At 40.4% G+C, this 18,906-nt stretch overlaps 1 protein-coding gene across 3 annotated transcripts in view; it reads right to left on the reverse strand.

Moving 5' to 3' along the window:
• The window catches only part of kek5 (kekkon 5), a 99,949-nt gene that overhangs the window by 13,469 nt on the left and 67,574 nt on the right, over window positions 1-18,906 (reverse strand). The window contains exons 2-3 of one of the 3 annotated variants that reach the window (XM_017081636.4): window positions 17,540-17,689; window positions 12,926-12,948 (exon numbers count right to left, since the gene is read on the reverse strand). The gene's annotated coding sequence lies outside the window, so the exon portion shown is untranslated. Of the gene's footprint in view, window positions 1-12,925; window positions 12,949-17,539; window positions 17,704-18,906 lie in introns of those variants that run through there. The other 2 variants (XM_065867616.2, XM_017081638.4) reach the window with 2 other exon arrangements.

An 18,906-nucleotide genomic window follows, 5' to 3' on the forward strand; every position in this document is an offset into this window, starting at 1 on the left:
GCTAAAAGGTCAAAGGGGTCAACCAAAATTTCAAATTTAGTTAAAACATATTGTATAATTTTATAAATATTCCTCTTTTCTAATTTTCTATAGTTGCCACGATAAGGGAATATTAAAATGTATCACTTAGTTGACAAAAAATGTATCCAAGAGTATACCAACTTCGACCTTTCCAAGTTCCTCTTCAACTTCCTCTCTTGTTTGTAATTGCTCTCTGAATGCGATTGTTAATCTAGCTGCTATTCAAAGAGCTTCCCATAAAAGCATGCGGTTCTTGTAGGAAAATAAAAGAGGAAAAAGAAAAACAATTTCATATACATATTAGCTTTTCGTCGTTTTTCGCCACTGATGGCGACGAACGATGCAAGAACACTTCTTCACATGTGTTTTTGTCCACCTAAATTGTATTGGTGGTGTTTGCTCTTTCGCAAGCACGCTTTTGGGCACTCCTGGTCTATATGGTTATTTGTCCCTCTATAAAGCGCTTTTATTGTGGTCACTACTGTGGGCTAAGAAGCTCATTTTGTGGTAACATTTTTCGAGCCCTGCCTTACCTTACATTCTGAAATCAATTGGTGTTCAAGTTTAATTTTGTATTAGTATTAACAGGAAAATGTCGTATTGTTATATATAGATAGCACACTTTTTGTCATGAGCCAAATATATATATATTTATTATACCCGTTACTCGTAGAGTAAAAGGGTATACTAGATTCGTCGGAAAGTATGTAACAGGCGGAAGGAAGCGATTCCGACCCCATAAAGTATATACATTCTTGATCAGGATCACTAGCCGAGTCGATCTAGCCATGTCCGTCTGTCCGTCTGTTTGTCCGTATGAACGCTGAGATCTCGGAAACTATACAAGCTAGAATACTGGGATTAGGCATGCAAATTCCTGAGATTCCTGCGCAGCGCAAGTCTGTTTCAGCAGGGTGCCACGCCCACTCTAACGCCCACAAACCGCCCAAAACTGTGGCTCCTACGGTTTTGATGCTAGATCAAAAATTTTAACTGAAATGTATTGTTCTCATCAATACCTATCGACTGACCGAAAAAAAGTTTGCCACGCCCAAATCGTAAGTATGAACGTGGATATCTCGGAAACTATCAAAGATAGAGAATTGAATTCTCAGATTTAGAATATGCCTCGCCCACTCTAACGCCCAAAATTTAACTGAAATGTATTGGTCTCGTCAATACCTATCGATTGATCAAAAAAAAAAATTGCCACGCCCACTCTAACGCCCATAACGCTTAAATCTGTCTACCGCCGGTAGGTGGCGCATTTCAATCTCATTCATATCTCCATTTCCCTTTGGTCCCTTTAGCTGAGTAACGGGTATCTGATAGTCGAGATACTCGACTGTGGCGTTCTTCCTTGTTTAGTTTTGTATCTTAGTTTCAGAGTCTGCTAGCCCACAGTGCACTTAAAGCCTATTTGCAAATTACTCTGTGTCGAATTGGCGCCCCAAGTGTTGCTCGGTTACCCGCACTTCAATGGTCATTGCAATCATTTAACTGAATGGAAATGGAGACTGCGAAAAAAATGTCATCCTCCCGCCGTTTCCCCTTTTCTTTTATAGCAAGGCTTTATTAAAAAATGGAGCAAAAGGAATAGAAAATGAAAATTATTTTTAAGATTAGAGCTGGTGGTAGGGACTCCAAAGCCTCTATGGATATAACTAGGACATAAAAACTATTGTGGAGTGTCCCGATAATTTATTTTCACTTTCGTTTTTTTAAGTACAAGTGTAGGTATATAGGCCTTTTATTGAAATGGTATTTTGTCTTGAGCCCTTAATAACATTATGTAAAGAAATCTAGGGGAAAAATCACCAAATAAAATGCTTTGGCGGTGTATCAATTGGTTAAATCTTTAACCCTTCAGAATTCGGAAGAGATTGGGACGAATTGGACTTGACCTTAGCAAATCAATTTAGGGCTATACAAAATTAATGATTTGAAATTCAAGTGCATTTGGCTGTGCGTTGATTCTTAGTTTCGAGTGTATGGCTTTATATATATATGTAATAGTTTCCATGGGTTAATTAAAAAAATAAATGTAATAAAGGAAACATGTTTTCCGTATGTTTACCACAAATGTTTACAAAGGTCGCGCCGGAAAAAAAAGTTCGAGGCTTAATCGAAAATCTTTTAATCTGAACGAGTATGAGGACATGAAGAAATAAGCTCTCCTGAGATTATACACTTTATGGGAGCCAGAGATGGCTTCTTAACTGCGTGACATAAATGTAGGGCTACAATTACCGTAGATGGTGTACAATGTTGACAAATTCTTTTGGGAACGGAAAGTATGCGTCCAAGTTGATGCGTGGGTATTACATACGTTGTTGTGGCATTATCGGAGTGCCGAGTTTACAACGTTGTAAGGCAGGTGCATTTTGCTGTTCAGATGCATTTCCATATCGAATATTGGCAAACTGCACGCGACGGCTTGATAAGTTGCGGTGAGTCGAGCCTGTCAACATGTCGCATGCCAATCATGTGCAGTATTTGGAGGGGGCATCATCCTATCTTTGGCGGAGGAGGAGGACGATCCCTGGAGCATCTGCGGCTCGCAGGTGCAATCATTGCCATATTACAGTGGGCATATGCTGCATTACCACACCGCCATCATCATCTTTCGCTTGTTGCCACGGACGGCGACATTTTAAGGTTTCATAAGCTGGAGAGGTGGTCCGAGTTCGAGTCCAGCATGGCATGGCCTGAAGGCTGCAGGACGGAGGTTGGAGGATGGACTCAACTGTCATCTGGCTGCTTGCCTAATCAAATATTCAATTTCTTGCTCCTCTCTGCATCTTCATGGTTCATGGTTCATGGTTCCTTTGGCTTGGCCCCAAGCTTTTGGCCCTGCTGCAGTTTGTTTTTCAATTTCAGTCGAAGCTCCAGCAGCAGCTCCAGCAGTCCAGTCCACCACCTGCCATGACCACGCCCACTTTCACGCCCCCACCCCCGCCCCCGCCCACGCCCACGCCCCTTTTCAATTTGCTCCACTTTGGAATTCCCCGACTCTCCTTCATCAGCGCTTCAAAACATGCATAGTGTGGCAACAGGCGACAAAACTTTCGCTATCGAAGGCGCCAAAGTATGAAGGCGAAAAATCACAAAAACAAAAAAGAAAAGTAGCAAGAATTGAACTTTCTTGATTAAAGTGTCTGCTCAGCTGGCGAGAAGACGACGGGCGTAAAGGCAAATGTTTGAGGTGGCGAAACTTTTACGCCGCCTTCGGTTGCAAAAGTTAAACTTTAGCTTGGTTTTTAGTCTAGACAAGATTGCCCTATGGATTTTGTTCAGCCCTTAGCACCACACTAATCAAAATATTAATCATAAATTAGAAATACAGAATATGTAGCCATAGGTGCAAGTAAAAACGTGTAATTTAAACTATACTTTAAAAATTGTCTAAAAAGGCTTGGAATATTTTTAAAGCACGCATGTTAAACCAAAAGTAGGTACTAAATTTACAATTATTGTAAACGTTTTTTAGGTTTAAAACCTACTTTTAGTTTAATGGGAGGTCGAAATCTTTTTAGAAACAACTCACTTAACAACGAAAACTACTTTTACAACATTAATGATTAAATTTACATAATTTAAATTTACATAGTTTTTTTTTTAAGTGTAGTGCATGGTACGACCTGATTGGAATTACGCCCAGACATGAAACCTGCGAGAGTGCTGGACTTGATTGCTGCGATTATAATGATTCAGGCCGAGATCTGAAGAAAATCGAGTAAGGAAACGGAGTTAATATACTTTCTTTAGGAACCTTAATTTTTTCAAAATTGTTCGAGTAATCACACGAATAATTTGAGTTATATTTTCAGGAATTCAGTTTCTTTTTTTCCCATTTTTCTCTCGCCATACTCGTAAAGTGCTTTCCGCATTATTAAAGCTTTTTATTTGTTTCATTTTAAATAATATCAGCATAATTTACCATCTGAGCTGAGCCATCCATCCTCTACCCCGCAGATCGTCGCTTGAATAATTGATGCTTGGAAACGAGGAGTCCTGGAGTCCTGGAGTCCTGGAGTCTCGTCATCCCGGAGTCCTGTCATTTTGGCGACCCTTCGTCCTGCCCCGACGTTATGAATTTCTATGCTTAAATCGTTAACGGGCGTTGAGCTCAATATTGTGCTATTTATTTACGATGCACTTACTCACTGGCACGTCAACCAAGGGGCACACATTCGCACGAGATATTACACGCAACTGCGTTGCCATTTTGCGAAGAGCCCCCGCCATTCGCCATTCGCCATTCAACGTGCGCGCCATTTTTGTAATACAATTTAATTTGTTTTGGCCCGACATATACTCAGTATCGCGCTTACGTCATGTGGCCTGACCACAGAGAGGATGGCTCCTCTTCTACATGCTCCAGCCCCACACTTTGACCTACGACCTACAACCTACAACCTACAAGCTACAAGCTACGAACAACGAACAACGACCGTAGAGCACCCACTCCCCAAAACCGACGAGCTTTACCAACCAACACGCATTATGCCATGTGCTCAGTGTGCATAATAATAAAACACGTACATGCAAACGTGGACATACATATGCGAGGACCGAACTTTGCATCAATCATATCGTATTGGATATATGTATATGGACAGACAGACAGTCGGTGTAATTTCCACCGAGCCCACGTCCTCACTCCCCGAGATCCATTAGGCTGTGCGGCATGGTATATATTCTTTATTTATGAATTCATCGTCAGGAACAACGCCTATTAATGGGTAATTCCACTAGATCCATATAGCCAGCCCCAAATTACCAACCGCTGAGATGCCCAATTGTCTGTCTGTCCGATAAGTCCTTGGCATTATGTGAACTCGCGGCAATATGTGGCTACATTTTGTCGACAGTTGTGTTTTGGGGGGTGTAAAAAAGTGCATTTACCATCGCCTCTGGCCTAAATCGCTCAAGGCCTATTATGCTGTCCACATTCGTTGTGTATTTTACCTTACAAATGTCGACAGTGTCGCCAGAATCGGATCATTAGGGGCGCAATTTGCAATTGAATCGATTGACAAGCGTTCCCCATTATGACATTTACAAACAGGGATAGATAAATTCGTTCGAAATGTAACTGAATATATCACGGGTGCAACGAAAAAATAGGGTTCGAAATCAATTATAAAGATGCCTGAAAGTAGGCATATATATTTTGTAAGTCACTTTAAATTAATTTAAATGTTAAAAATTAAAAACATTACACAAAATGGTTGAGAACAAAGTGTTTTCCTTGAAACTATTGCATTTTCGGCACTTGTAGATAGTGGTACTCCGACAAAAAACCAAACTTCAAGAAATTAGTGGGCTAGGTGAGAAATAACCACTATGCAGTTGCAGCCAAAGCTGGATTTTTGGCGAGGAGCTGGCAAGTTGGTAATAGGCCAAGCCAGGAGCCGGCTCCATTTATCTGTGTATCTGCTAATTTCCGCACTACGGCTTAGTTGGACTGCCGCAGCAAGACGGCGTCCAATTCCAAGCCCCGAAAAAGCGCCCTTTATTTTCATTAGGCGCCAGCAAGGAGCAGTTGAAGCTGGCATATGAAGGTGCAATGGTGAAATGGCGGCACAGATCCAAGATAACTGTGCCCGAAAAGAGGGAATTTCCATTAGAGCTGATTATAAAATAATTCGCTACAAATTTGCAATTAAAAGAGATCAAAAGTGAGAGATAAAATACATTAAAATGGATAGTTCGAAGATAGTCGAAGGACTTTCGAAGGACCAACCTGAAGGTCTCTAAAGAAAAATGGATAAGCCCAAAAGTAGGCAAGGAAATTATATATGAAAATGATAACTCTATAGTCGATGCCATCTATTATACCCTTTTACTCAACGAGTAACGGTTTTCAGGTAGATATTTAACAAAAAAAAAGAATTTTCGAAGGATAAATATAAAGTTTTACAAAGAATAACAGAAAAGTCCAAGGATAAACCAAGCGTCGTACTTCAAAATGAGTCCATAGGTTTTTTTTATTGCAAATATATTGTAGTATACTTTTAGACACCTTTTAAAGAAATTTGATGTAACAAAACTTAAAATCAGCAAGGGAAATACAATTGAGTTAACCGATAGTAAAATGGTGCTTGAGTGTACCAGTTGACACACTTCAGAAAACAGATTTGCGGTTCAAACTTGAGGTGCGCCATTTTTAACGAGACGATTGCTCCTCATTTTACCCAGACGATGGCTTTTTCTCATGAAGCTCGTCGCACTGAGCCATTCAATTCAATTGGGCCACCCTCTTACAGTCGTTTGCGCAAAATTAGGAGAACATTTAACGCTCCGTTGCAGGCGGATGGGGGGATGGATGGCGGTGAGAGGTAGATGGGTCCTTATGGACCTGTAGGCGTGGCCGTCTAAAGCTTTACCCGACAAAGCTGAAGAGTACTGAATAAGAAGCCCAACTACGCACAGCTTATTACTTAGTGTCGTCGTCTGGCATGCCGCTTCTGACCATTGTTTGTCTTAGCGCGGTAACACTGCTTGTTCCCGGACCACTCTACTTCCCGTTTTTTGTTTGCTTTTTTTTTCCTTTTTGCCAGTTTTTCCAGTTGCGAATATCAAAGGAGCGCCGTCTAGACGCGACAAATGGCTGACGCAGATCTCGAAGCTCTCTAAACTTCAAAGCTCTGTGCGAAACTGCGAAACTTCTTTCTATTCGCCAGCACTGAGCAAAACTCGACTGTAATGTTAATTATTTTAAGGAATATAAAAAACATCTAAGAGAGATAAATCGAAATCTAAAATGTTGGTTGCTTATTCTGATCCCTAAAAATGTAATTAATTAAAAAACTATTGAATGTTGATTGCCTTCAATAGCAAAGTAAGGAAATCTTTCAGTGTACTTGCCAGTTAGGCGGGCCAAAACTGTGAGGCTAAGCTCTAAGCCCCTGACGCCAGCCACTTGTGTCACTTTCCTGCCTCCCCAGCCCAGTTCCAGCCTCAGCCCCAGCCTCGGCCTCGGCCTCACCATCATCCCCATCCTCATTTTCAGTTGCATCCCCAGTCTCATCCTTAGAGCAGTAAAAAATAAGTGCTTAGAAAAAATGGCAATTTACTTTGGTTTTACATGGCGACAAGGCACGATTGTCCCTTCCTCTCCATATACCCCCTCCTCCGCCACCTCCACAGCCATTTCTGTCATCCCCGAGAAGAAAAAAAGTAAGAGCTGAACTAAAATTTTATGCCATAAAAATTATTGTCTCGAGATTTGAGCACACAAAAGGTGGAGGCAGCGGCAACAGCAGCGATGGAGTCGACTGCCGACCAAAAAGGGTTAGCTCCGCCTTTCAGAGTGAAGTGGAACAAATGCAAGGGGGTCGGGACTTAACAACTATAAAATGACTTTCAAGAAAATTAAGACGTTCGGCTTTAGTTGCGAGGGGGTAAAGAAGAGGGAAGCACAACTACAGGAAATGTGCGAGTTCGTCGGGGGACTCAGCGAATAGCACAATGTTGGGTAATAGCTTAAATGTCTTAAGGACTGTCAAGGAGTGCGAATAAAAAACAAAAGTCCACAATTTTGTACCGAAAAAATATCGCGAACTAATCATTTTTTCTGGTTATCGAATTTTTTATATAGACCACTTTATTTTAAAACGACAAGTATGGATCTTGGAAATATCGAAATTAAAGATAACCCATTCCAAGCGACAAAATCGATTTACTCGATTAGATATCTAACACATATGGGAATCATTTGCTGCGATCAGCAGAACAACATGATACCTGATCACTTATGGAAGTCTTACGATAGTTCTGCTGAACACACATGATTACTAATCATGATCAGTTAAAAAGGAGCGTAAAAAATGTACCTATTCGGGATACGTGATACATTGCTGCTGGCGTGTATCGATGAGTGGAATATCGATTAGAATGTGGCGTGTTAGTGAAATCTCGTAAACAGCCGGTATGAATAAACGATAGGTGGCGCTTATTTTTTTTAGCTGAGTAACGGGTATCTGATAGTCGATGCCGTCGACTATACCATTTTCTCTTTGTTTTTTTGTAATTGTCGCTCGGCCCCATTCATTTAATCAATTCTTCAAACAAAAAAATAATTGGGTCTACAGTTTCTTTGACCCCCGCTCCCTCGATAATTATGTCATGTATGGACAGCCCCTTGAAAGAAATAGCAGGGGGAAACTGACAATTTCTTGGTACAAGTTGAAATCGGTAGTGGAACGGGTAACAGGACATTGGCCGACATCTCTATTTTTTTCCGGTCTTCTGTTTTCTGCAATCCAGGGACAAGTTTCATGGCAATGCTGGCAAACCACCCACATCCGGTCTCCAGTGTAAACCAGACCAGGGGTGCCCGAAACTTGCTTATTGAACAGAAAACACCAAAACACATGTGCAAGAGTGTTGCCATTAGTGGCAAAAAGCAACGGAAGGCAAAAGAGCCACATGCCCTTATGGGAAGTTCTTTGAATGGGAACTAGAAGAGGAGCTAGGAGTTAGGAGTTACACCCAGAGCAATTGCAAAAACAAGGCAGGGATGAGACTAGGCAACCCTGAACTAGACCATTCAATCGATTCAACATACTGTGTTGCAAAAGGAACCTGAATGGACATGGCTTCGCCTTCGCATCCTGCAGCATCCCTGGTAACTCTAGAATCCCGACTCGCCTCCTTTGATGTCCCCGTTGCTCTCATGCGCTTTGACGCTTCCTGCAGTTTAAATTTATTTTCATCCAAACAAAGTTTGATTGTATCAGGTGCCTTTGCCCCCCACTAGCGTTGCTGGTCCATTGTTTTCAGCTTCTGCGTAGTATAATTATACCCTTGTTTCGGGTGTTTATAATTGTTGGTCGGGAGACACCTGTGAAACGCATCTTACATTGATTGTATTTTTCAGACAACACAACCAGATCTTGGAAACCAGAGTGGGGATTAGTAGCCCCTTCTTTTTGTACTGAAGTCTGTTCAATTATCCTAAACACGGCATTGTAGGTCATAATACTAAAAGGAAGTTACCAGGAAAGATAGAAAATACTAGACGATTTAACAAGATCTTGGAAATCACAAGGTGTAGAGAATTTTATATCTGTCTTGGTAACCTAACCAAAGTCGATAGCTTTTTCACTTTTTATACCCCTTAATAGGAGGCGCCTTACAATCTTTCTTTGCTGCTTGCATATCTCCATCTCCCTTTGGCTCCCTTTAGCTGAACAACGGGTATCTGGTAGTCGATGCACTCCACTATAGCGTTCTTGTTTTTTTTCTCAATTGTTGCCCTGTGTTCCGGCTTTCTCGCTTTTTTTTGCCACACACTTGACTGAGCATCTCCGTCGCGTGTTATCGAATTTTAATTTTATTTTATGGCATTTTTCGATTAAAACTGGCCAGGACAATAGCGTAAGACGACATTTCTCGACTTAGGTCTTGAGTCGCTCTTTAAGCAGAAACGGCAACAATGGCGGTGAAGTCAGTGAATTCCTTAAAGAGGAATTTACTTTTTCTTTTAGTTTTTTGACATGAAAGTAGCTCACAGCTACTCATTATTTTGGGGACCTGACGACACATGTAACTTAATCAATAAGTCAAAAAATTATTCGCTCATTCGCCCTTTACATAAGTCCTCAAATGTCGTGACATAATAAAGATAGTGTCATGGAAGCCCCAATTATGTTATTTCCAACTGAGCCAACAAAACCCATTTGAAGCGCCTTCATCTGCCAAACGTGAACTCCCCTACTCCCTGTGAAAAATGTTATCTTTCTTCCGACTTCGACTTCGACTCCGGGTTCGATTTACATGGGAGAATGCGCAGCGGATGCGCAGCGGGGTAGCGGAATTGGGCTCGGATGCAATTGTAATGGACAAATTCGGTTGGTTTAGGTTTACGTGCCACGACAAGCTGCTAGACAAACCCACTAAAATTTAGCCCAACGCAAGTCACTTTTCCAGGGCACATGGCCCCACAGTCAAGTCAAGTGATGTGTGTATGCCGGCTCTGTTTGCCATCCTTTGAGTGGTTGAGAGTCCTTTCGAGCTGAGCCAGTGGTAGTAGAAGTGCAAGTAGAAGTAGAAATAGTAGTGGTAGTACAAGTAGAAGTAGTATGGGAGTCCCCGAGTCCTCTGCTGGTGTGCAATACTTGAAATGCAACAAAATTTATGTGCATATGCATATGGCATATGGCGTATGGTAGGCAGGAAGCCCAGCGAAGAACGGAGCCTTTGTCTGGCCATGCCCCTTTCTTCCGCCTTCGCCCTTCGCCCATCCGCCTACCTCTTCCTCTTCTCCTGCTGGTCTGAGCCTGATATAACCGCCGCATATTCTCGACTTGGCCTGCCAACAAACTTAACAAATGAGCGCTTGAGAGTCCTGCCAAAAAGGGAAAAGCTGAAAGTTGAGCGCCGCTAAGCTGGCGCCAAAAGTTTCCAGTTTCTCCGCTTCTATATAATTCTAAATGTAGAAATTTCTCCGTTTCTCCATTTCTCCATTTCTCCGTTTCTCAATTTCTACGGAGCAGAACAAATGTTGGAAACAACTTGGTAGAAACTTAGCTCAAGGAAGCGCACCCAGTTTGGAAAAGTTCACTAGCACTACTAGCGCACTAGCACTACTCCACTTTTACTCAGTGTGGCCAGGGCAAACAAAGTGACTGCAGTTTGTTGTCCTCGTCAGGAATGAAAGTTTGAAGGCACTCGCGAGGGCTGATGTATTGTGTGAATCATAGAATACTTATAACGCACAGCAAAAGTTTTTAGCTTCCCAGCACGCTTTAGGGGGAAAAGGAAAAAACATATTTATTACCATCAATCGGGGATAAAAAGGTAACAGATAGCTGGCATCATGTCTCAATAATCGTCAGACCTTCTATATGTATATATATTTTGTAACAAACCCATTAAATAAGTCGAAAGTTAAGCAAGTGTAAAATGGTCTTAGATACCAAAGCAAGTAATGGATCAAAATGGATCGTGAGTTTTAATAACTAGTTCTTTCCAAAACCGATTAGAACCCAAAAGTGGAAAGGTTGAGGTCGTTCCTGTGGAGCGCATGTTTGTACTGTCAATATCTACTTTTATACTGAATCTGGATTTAATTTCGTTAGCAGATGAGCGGTAATATTTGAAGGGGGAATAAAGTCAGAGATGATATATACGTTTGTGTGAAAAGGTGGAGCTTCCTTATAAAACCCATAGGGGGATAGACACTCACACTCATCCACTCGCACTCAGACAATGCAGTATAAGTACCTGGCTACACATAATGTGCGACAGATATACTTACGTACATATGTACAGTCAAAAAAATGCGAATATGGTATTAGAGTCATATTACCCAGGGTAAAGGATTTTAAGGTGTCATAAGACTGACAAAACATTTCCCAAGCCCCTTTTCTCCAAGTTTCCTACAACTTTCAATGTTGAAGATTAAGTAAAAAATACAAATATATCTTATATGTTAATATCTATTCTTTTCTTTTTTCAATATTTTTTTATCCGTGTACGTATGTCTGCACATGCATATGCATCCCAGTGCCTGCAAAAAGTATGCAAATAGAACACAATTTGCATGCAAAGTGCCATCAAGAGAGCGACAGAGTGCGAGCGTGTGAGTGAGCGAGAGAGCAGGCGTTGGAAAAAGTGGAGAATCTTATTAGCCACGCGAAGAAAAAAACAAAAAAAAGGGCCAAGAAGGACGAAGGAGGTAAGGTTGTACAACACCGGTTCATAACGTAAAATTCGAGTCGCAATTGAAGACCTTTCACAAAGTTGTAACCTTTTTTCACACATTTCGCAGAACATTTGTGTAGTACTCATGTAAAATAAACATATATCAAGCCGTAAATGTAAGACATGTATATAAAACGATATTTGTTGCAACATATTTTTAGTGCAGGTAATTGAACTGCAAGTGAAGGACCTTTATTCTAACTATAACTATAAATGAGTCCACTTCAGCGAATACCGTTCGACATAAAAATTAATGGTAAGATACCGAAAATCGGTAATAATTCGTAGGTGCATACTAGGAAAGATATTATGAACCATCATAGCACAAACTCGGCAAAGAAATAAGTTCTCTTGCTGCTCTACAATGTACCTTATTTAATTACGAAATAATGCACTTTCTTTCGAAGTTTTTTTTTTTTTCTCATTCCACTTGGTTGGCTATTTGTATACATTCATTTGCGGTTTTTCTTGTTATGGATGCAAGAATGACCTCGCTACAAATTGTTCTTGGTGTTTTTGGCCTGCTTTTGCTTTCTTGTATTGCATGTTTTGATTTCTTACACATTTTAGCCATTAAAATGCAGAACATTTTCCTTTTCTTTAAAAAGAAATTTTCACCGGAATTTCGCTCGACTCTTTTCTTTAACTCTGGCAGGCGGAACACAACGCGACAAAACACTGCCATTTTTTCCTTTGTTTTATTTGTTGCCTGTGTGTGAGTGTGGGCGGAAGTTCGCGTGCCTTTGTGTGGGTGTGAGGGTGTGTGCAAAAGTTTTACGAGCAAACCGAACTGACATGTTAATTATTTTCCGTGGAACTCCAAAGACGAATAATACGCCTGCAATGTCTACGGGGAAGAAAGTCTGGCGTAGGAAGTGGGCGGTAATGAGTAAAAAAAATTGCTGCCAATGTGGGCCACTTGCCACTGAAACCGAAAAGGGGTAGAAAAAAAGATTGCACTCTGCCATAGAAAATTGGCCCAGAAACATTAATCAAATCGACTGAGTAAAGTGGCGTCTAACGATCCGCAAAAGTTTTATAACTTTGTTGTTTCTGAAGATAATTGCATTCGATTGTGGCTGCTTTATGCTTTATGCCATTTCAGCACGACACTTTTAATTTCATCAATTCATTTAAACTTTTAAGTTTTTTAAAAATTAATTGCCCATGATCTTGGGGCTCAACTCACCCATTTAACAAGAACCTGGTAATCTGCAAAGACAAAGAGAATAATGGAAATTAGCTACAATGAGTAATGGAAAACTTGTAAAATTTGTGTGCATATATAATATTTTTATACAAGGCCGTTTTCGGTTGCTCCGGAAATTCCCGTGGAGCTGCCTGCCTGCAGGGAAATTCTATATCTGTTTATAAATCTGCCGCACCCTAGGGAGTGTAAAAAACTGCTGGAGATTGGGTGCCATAGAAAATCTAAAAATATATTAGGAAAGGATGGGGCGGAATCGAAACTTCCACAAAAAGTGTTTCTTCGGTTTCAAGTGTTATTGTGTAAATAAATCCCAGTTGTATATGTTTATTCGCACATAGCAGTGATGTTTTGCTACATTTATGAATAAAAATAACGACACCATTCCAGTTTCATACAATGTTAGCCATTCATTTTGGTTATATGAAAATCTGAGGACAAATCGGCTTAATTCCGTTGTTTTTAAATACCTATATATATGTGGGTATTATGAGTTATATGTCGGTTTCATACGAGATTTCAGCAATAAGTTAGGTGCGGTTACAACCCCCTGAGATTATAGCCCAGGGCATGGGATTTAGTACCTGAATCTCTCGCCTTCTCCATCCCAAAAATGTGGATGTGGCGGTCGAAGGGGGGATGTCAATCCAACTACATAGCGAAATCCATAAAGATTTCGTTCGCCCAATGCCTCGAGGCCCAATTGGAATGGGTAGCTTTGGTAGCTTTGGGTGGCTATAGGTGCAAAAATGATTGGGCGGAGGTGAAAGCGTGGAAATTCGGGGGCGTGGATGCTGCAGAATCAAACAATAAATCTCTTTTCCCAGCGACGTTACACACACTAAGCTCATTTAGATTTATGTACCCCAAAACTGTTTTGTGGAAATCCATTCGTGTGCTGCAAACTTTTCTGCTTACGCATTTTCATGCCTTCACTTCACCACTCTTTTTTTGGGCGTTCGAGTACCAGGATACTAAAATTGCCCACGTAGAAAATTCTCCCCTCACGGGTTTTCCTTTTCGCGGCAAATCTATAGGAAAATACTTTTGAGCGGACCAAGTTTGTATTGTCAATATCAAAATAACTTTTTTGGAAAATTACCATAAATGTTTGATTTGAATAAAAGTTCCGCAAATGTATTTTAGCAATGCAACATAATTTGTTTCACGGTAGTCGGTTGTTCTTATTTTATTATTTTGATCCTCCGTTGGCACATAAAAAAATACGACTGCAAAAGTTTTATATTGCCCTTTTACAATTTAAGGTGAATCGCTTAAAGGCTTACAGCTCAGCAAGGGCATAAAAACAATGTAGTATTATTTGTACACGTTTCCTGTACAACAGCTTGGTTGCACGTTCGTCTGTAGAATTACACATTTTTTAAATATATAAAATTTCAGACAAATCCATTTCAATAAGACTAGTATTTTAGAAAGGACAGCTATTAGGGTGATTTTCTTACTTATTCAAAGTAAAAATAAAAAAAATGTAGCATTTTCTTTCAGACTTCGAGAAACCCGCTCAATAATTTATTTATATTTCCTTCGATTTGCTTATTAAGTATTTGGTATCCAGCTGATGCGATTGCATATTTATGGTTGGACTAAGCCGAGTGAACAAAAGGAGCTAAAGACTTTCCCGAGTCGACGAGTCGCTATGTAGTTTTCTAGCTGAGGACACAACAGTTGCAACTCGCAATCTCCGCACAGGAAGCACGCTTCTTGTCCACGCAGCAAAGTCAACGTCAGTGGATGTGCACTCAACCAGGACACCTGTCTCCAGTTCTCCGCCTTTCTGCCACATGGATAAATGCAGTCCGTATAAGCACAAACAAGTGCACAAGAATCCGGGGAATAGAAACCCAAAGATTCACTCGATTTAATCCAGTTTGTTTAAATCGCCATACGGGTCGTCGTCTTCGGGTTGGCTTTGAGAGTAAACAAGTTGTGGGAATTTCGATTTTCAATTTGGCATTAGGTATCCAACTAAATAACACCAAGAAATATATACTATTTGCAGCAAATTATTCAAAAGCACAAAGTGACATGTTGAATATGTTTGTATTACTCTCAAAGCCCCTTCTTCTCCGGAGTCCCCAAAAAAATACAGCAAACAATGGAAAAGTTGGAAGCACAAAACGAGGGGACAGTAATGCGAATCGACGTTTGACTTGGGAAACCTTTATGTCACTCCGCTTACAAAATGGGTGTATATATCTGTATCTGTTGAATGCTCAATGCGATGTCAGAACCAATTTGACTCTTTTGTATCGCGCTCAGATCTTTTTTTTTCAGGGAGAGGGGGCTCTCATGCAGTAGTCAAGTCAATAAAGAAATACTTTTCAAAATTCAACCAAAGCCGAGGAGGAGCCTTTCTTTATGACTCCATGGATTTCGATTTGGGTATAAATGAAGCATTTAGCCTGGGTTTCGGGGTTTGGGTTTTGGGTTTTCGGTAGGTTCGCCGTTATGCCACATCCGCTCCCTAATCTGTCCCCAAAATACTAAAATACTGGCGGGACAATCAGTTTGTAACATTTCTAGGCTTATCGTTTCAACCCGAGAGGACTGGCTACTGGCTATATACATATAAAAAAAAAGCAGGAGACCCATGCTGACGACATGAGCTCAGGGGACGCCATGGAGGTGGATTGGTGTGGATTGTAGATGTGAACGGTCAAGACCACGCGGCCTGGGCAACCGTTTTTCAATGGCTTTTGAAGCTTTTGTTATTTTTCGGCCCCCAAAAACCCCTGTTTTTTCCGCCTTTTTTGTTTTTTATTTCATTTTTTTTAGCCCCATCTGCGCTGGATTTGTCAGCAAAGAAGGAGCTTTTGCTCCCTGCGAGAGATTCTATATAGCTATATAGAAGGACGAGCCGGCACCCCTTCGTTGTACTTTTTAATCGCCGTTTCGGAATTTAATAATTTTAGGTCGCAGGCCGCAGGGCTTGGGCTTGGGCATGGCCCTTGGGGTCAGGGGGTCAGGGGGTCACTACTGCGGCCTTTCGGCCGGGCCCTTGTCGAAACACATTTTCCCCATTTATTTTTCTCTTAACCATTTTTACACCTGTTTGCCATTTGTTTCAGGGCGAGTAAGTGGCAAAAGATGATCTGGCTGCCTCTTGTTCTTGTTTTTCAGCTTGACCTGTTGGCCTTCATTTGTTTTTTGTGCTTTCTTAGTCCTGTGCTCCCAATTTTACTATGAAAAAGACCACGTGCATTTGCTTTCAATTTAATTTTGTTGCGCATAAATTCATTATTCCTTACTTGGTTTTGGAGAACAAAAATTATAAAATGTATGCACAAGAAGTAACGTCTTGCGCCGAATAATTTTTAATTATTTTTTATTTTTAAAGGCGCCTAGGAAAATGTTATGAATGATAAGTTATTATAACTAATAATACTTGGGGGGCACATGTATACACATTTATTAAAATAAATTTATTATTATTGAATTCAAAGTTTCATACAAAAAATTTGTATAAAATACAATCAAATAATTTTCAATACTAAACATATTCAACCTCAATTTGAAAATATTAAAATAAAGGTAGAACATATTATATACGATATACGATACGACGACGTCATTAGGGATTTTTAGGCATACTATGAAATTATTATTGTATATATTGAATATATTAAATTAGATTTTAGATATCTTGTTTTTCAGCTATTCTTAGTAATAGATACATATCCCAATATATTAGTAAAATGCCTTTCACATTTGTTATTTCTTTGGCTCCTATTTAAATTCTTTTGGTTTAAAAATATTAAGACACCATTTTCAACACACCTAGAAAAAGTTGAAAAAAATAGAGGACATTTTTATTCCTCAAATGGGATTGAGATTCCTGGGAAACCGCGGGGCATGTGCTGTTAGTTAGCTATACTTTTGCATTTACACACACGTGATGCACACACAGCCACTGCGATAAGTTAGTCTCTTGGACAATGGGAGCGGCACGTGCGTGACAAGTAAATTAACAGCCAATCCCAATCCCAATGTCCGCCCCTGGGCCACAATTATCTGTCAAGCGAGCATAAAAATAATAAAAATGCTCAATTACACCAACGTGTTTTCCAATACGTGCCCCACACGTGCACAGCCACCAAGCATGCATCAGAAAAATAAATTATGAACCTACTATCGCCAAACAATCTATCACGAGCTCTAGTTTAAATTTCAATTGTGCGATAAGCTAAGCGAAAATGAAGTCGTAGCACGCAAGGAGTATATTCTTTATGTGATATTTCTTGAAACAGATAAATAAATAAAAAATAATATATCTAAAGGAGCCTATATATTTTAGACTAATATTCAAAGAACCCACAGCATTTGCAATGTACATCCACACATTTAGGAGCCATCATGATCACAAATAATTTAAGAAGGCAAATACAAATTTATGTTTATTATAAGAACAAAAAAGTATCTAAAAAGTTAGGTTAAACAGCTCCAATGATCCTAATCATTAAATCATTTTGGTCCGTTTTCTCGTTAGCATGTTAAACTTAAAGTAGTGGTCAAACTAAAAATGTTCATATATTGGTCAAATAAAAAGTTCTTTGGTATAAATCCTCTAAAACTTACCAGGTCCCTTTGAAAAGCAAGTTCTTATGGTGCCAAAACTTTCCTTCGTCCTTTTTTTTGTTCGATGCTTCACGTGTTTTGGTTGTTTTTATAGTTTTTTATGTTTGTGCTTGGCTTGAAGTAGCATGACGATTCGCTGACGATGACAGCCTGCAAGATAAGAGAAACTGTTTCATAATGTATATATAAATAGTTTAATTTAATTTTAATTTTAATTTTAATTGACACTTTTAAGCTGGCACGTGGCAATGAGCAGGTGAATCGGGCACAAAGGAAGGCCTTGAAATAGAAAGCTCACTTCTCGGCGGTGGCGTGTAATGTGATGGCGGCGATCAACTGTTAGTGGTCGCCTATTAGGCACCTAATCGACCATGGTCATGGTCCCACCCATATCCTGGGATACGGGATATACCCAATCCCCACATACCCACCAATATAACCCATCCAATCCGTAACCGAACACGTGAGGAGGAAGCGAGCAATGCTGATTGACAGGCGCAGCCAATTAAGTGGTGCTCCTGGGAAACCGGGAAACCGGGAAAACCCAGGACTTGGGCTCCATGCTGATTAGGGGGGTTACCTCGATATATGGATGGGTAGATAGATAGACACCTACCTGATGTATTCCAGTTTCTAGTGCCTCCAGCAATGATTCCGGTTTACCCCGATGTGTGTGTGTGTGTGTCTGATGCCGGACTGACGATGGATTTATTTCAGCGCACAAAAATGGCAAACAGGAAACATGCGAGTCGAAGGACGAGGGTGCAGCAGCAGCAGCAGCAGCAGCAGCAGATGCAGCTGCCGTTGCGAATGCAGCAGGAACAGCAAAAGCAAAAGCAAAAGCAAGAGCAGCAACAAAAGCAAAAGCAACAGCCACTGCATTGTCACGACGACAGCTGTCCTGGCAACAGGAATAGTAATACCTATAGCTATACAGCTATTGCAATAGAAAAGCAACAGTGAGCGGTTCGCGATTGCGGTAAGAGCGGATGGAATCGCCATAGCCATAACCAACCCCCTGCACATCCCAATCCCACCCTCCTGGTACTCGATTCCCCTCCGATGTGATATTAATTCAATAGAACTCGGTTATCGAATAAACATTTCGGTTCATTCCAAAGTCAGGGGTTTCATTTATCGATTCGAAAACGGGGGATGCAACGACTGAGGGGAAGATCGTAAAGGATAACGCTCATTCGACGTTTAAGTTCACCCAAGGTAAGCGAATTTCCTATACACGAGAGGTCTTGCAAATAATATCAAAAAACTAAGTTCGACTTTGGAGTAGTTTTAAAAACAACGAAATCGAAATTGCAATTTTCAGTATCAATCTAACTTATTTAATGGTTCATAATAAACGTTTAGTA

Source organism: Drosophila suzukii, chromosome X (genome assembly GCF_043229965.1).
Source record: "Drosophila suzukii chromosome X, CBGP_Dsuzu_IsoJpt1.0, whole genome shotgun sequence".
Classification (NCBI taxonomy): Eukaryota; Metazoa; Arthropoda; class Insecta; order Diptera; family Drosophilidae; genus Drosophila; species Drosophila suzukii.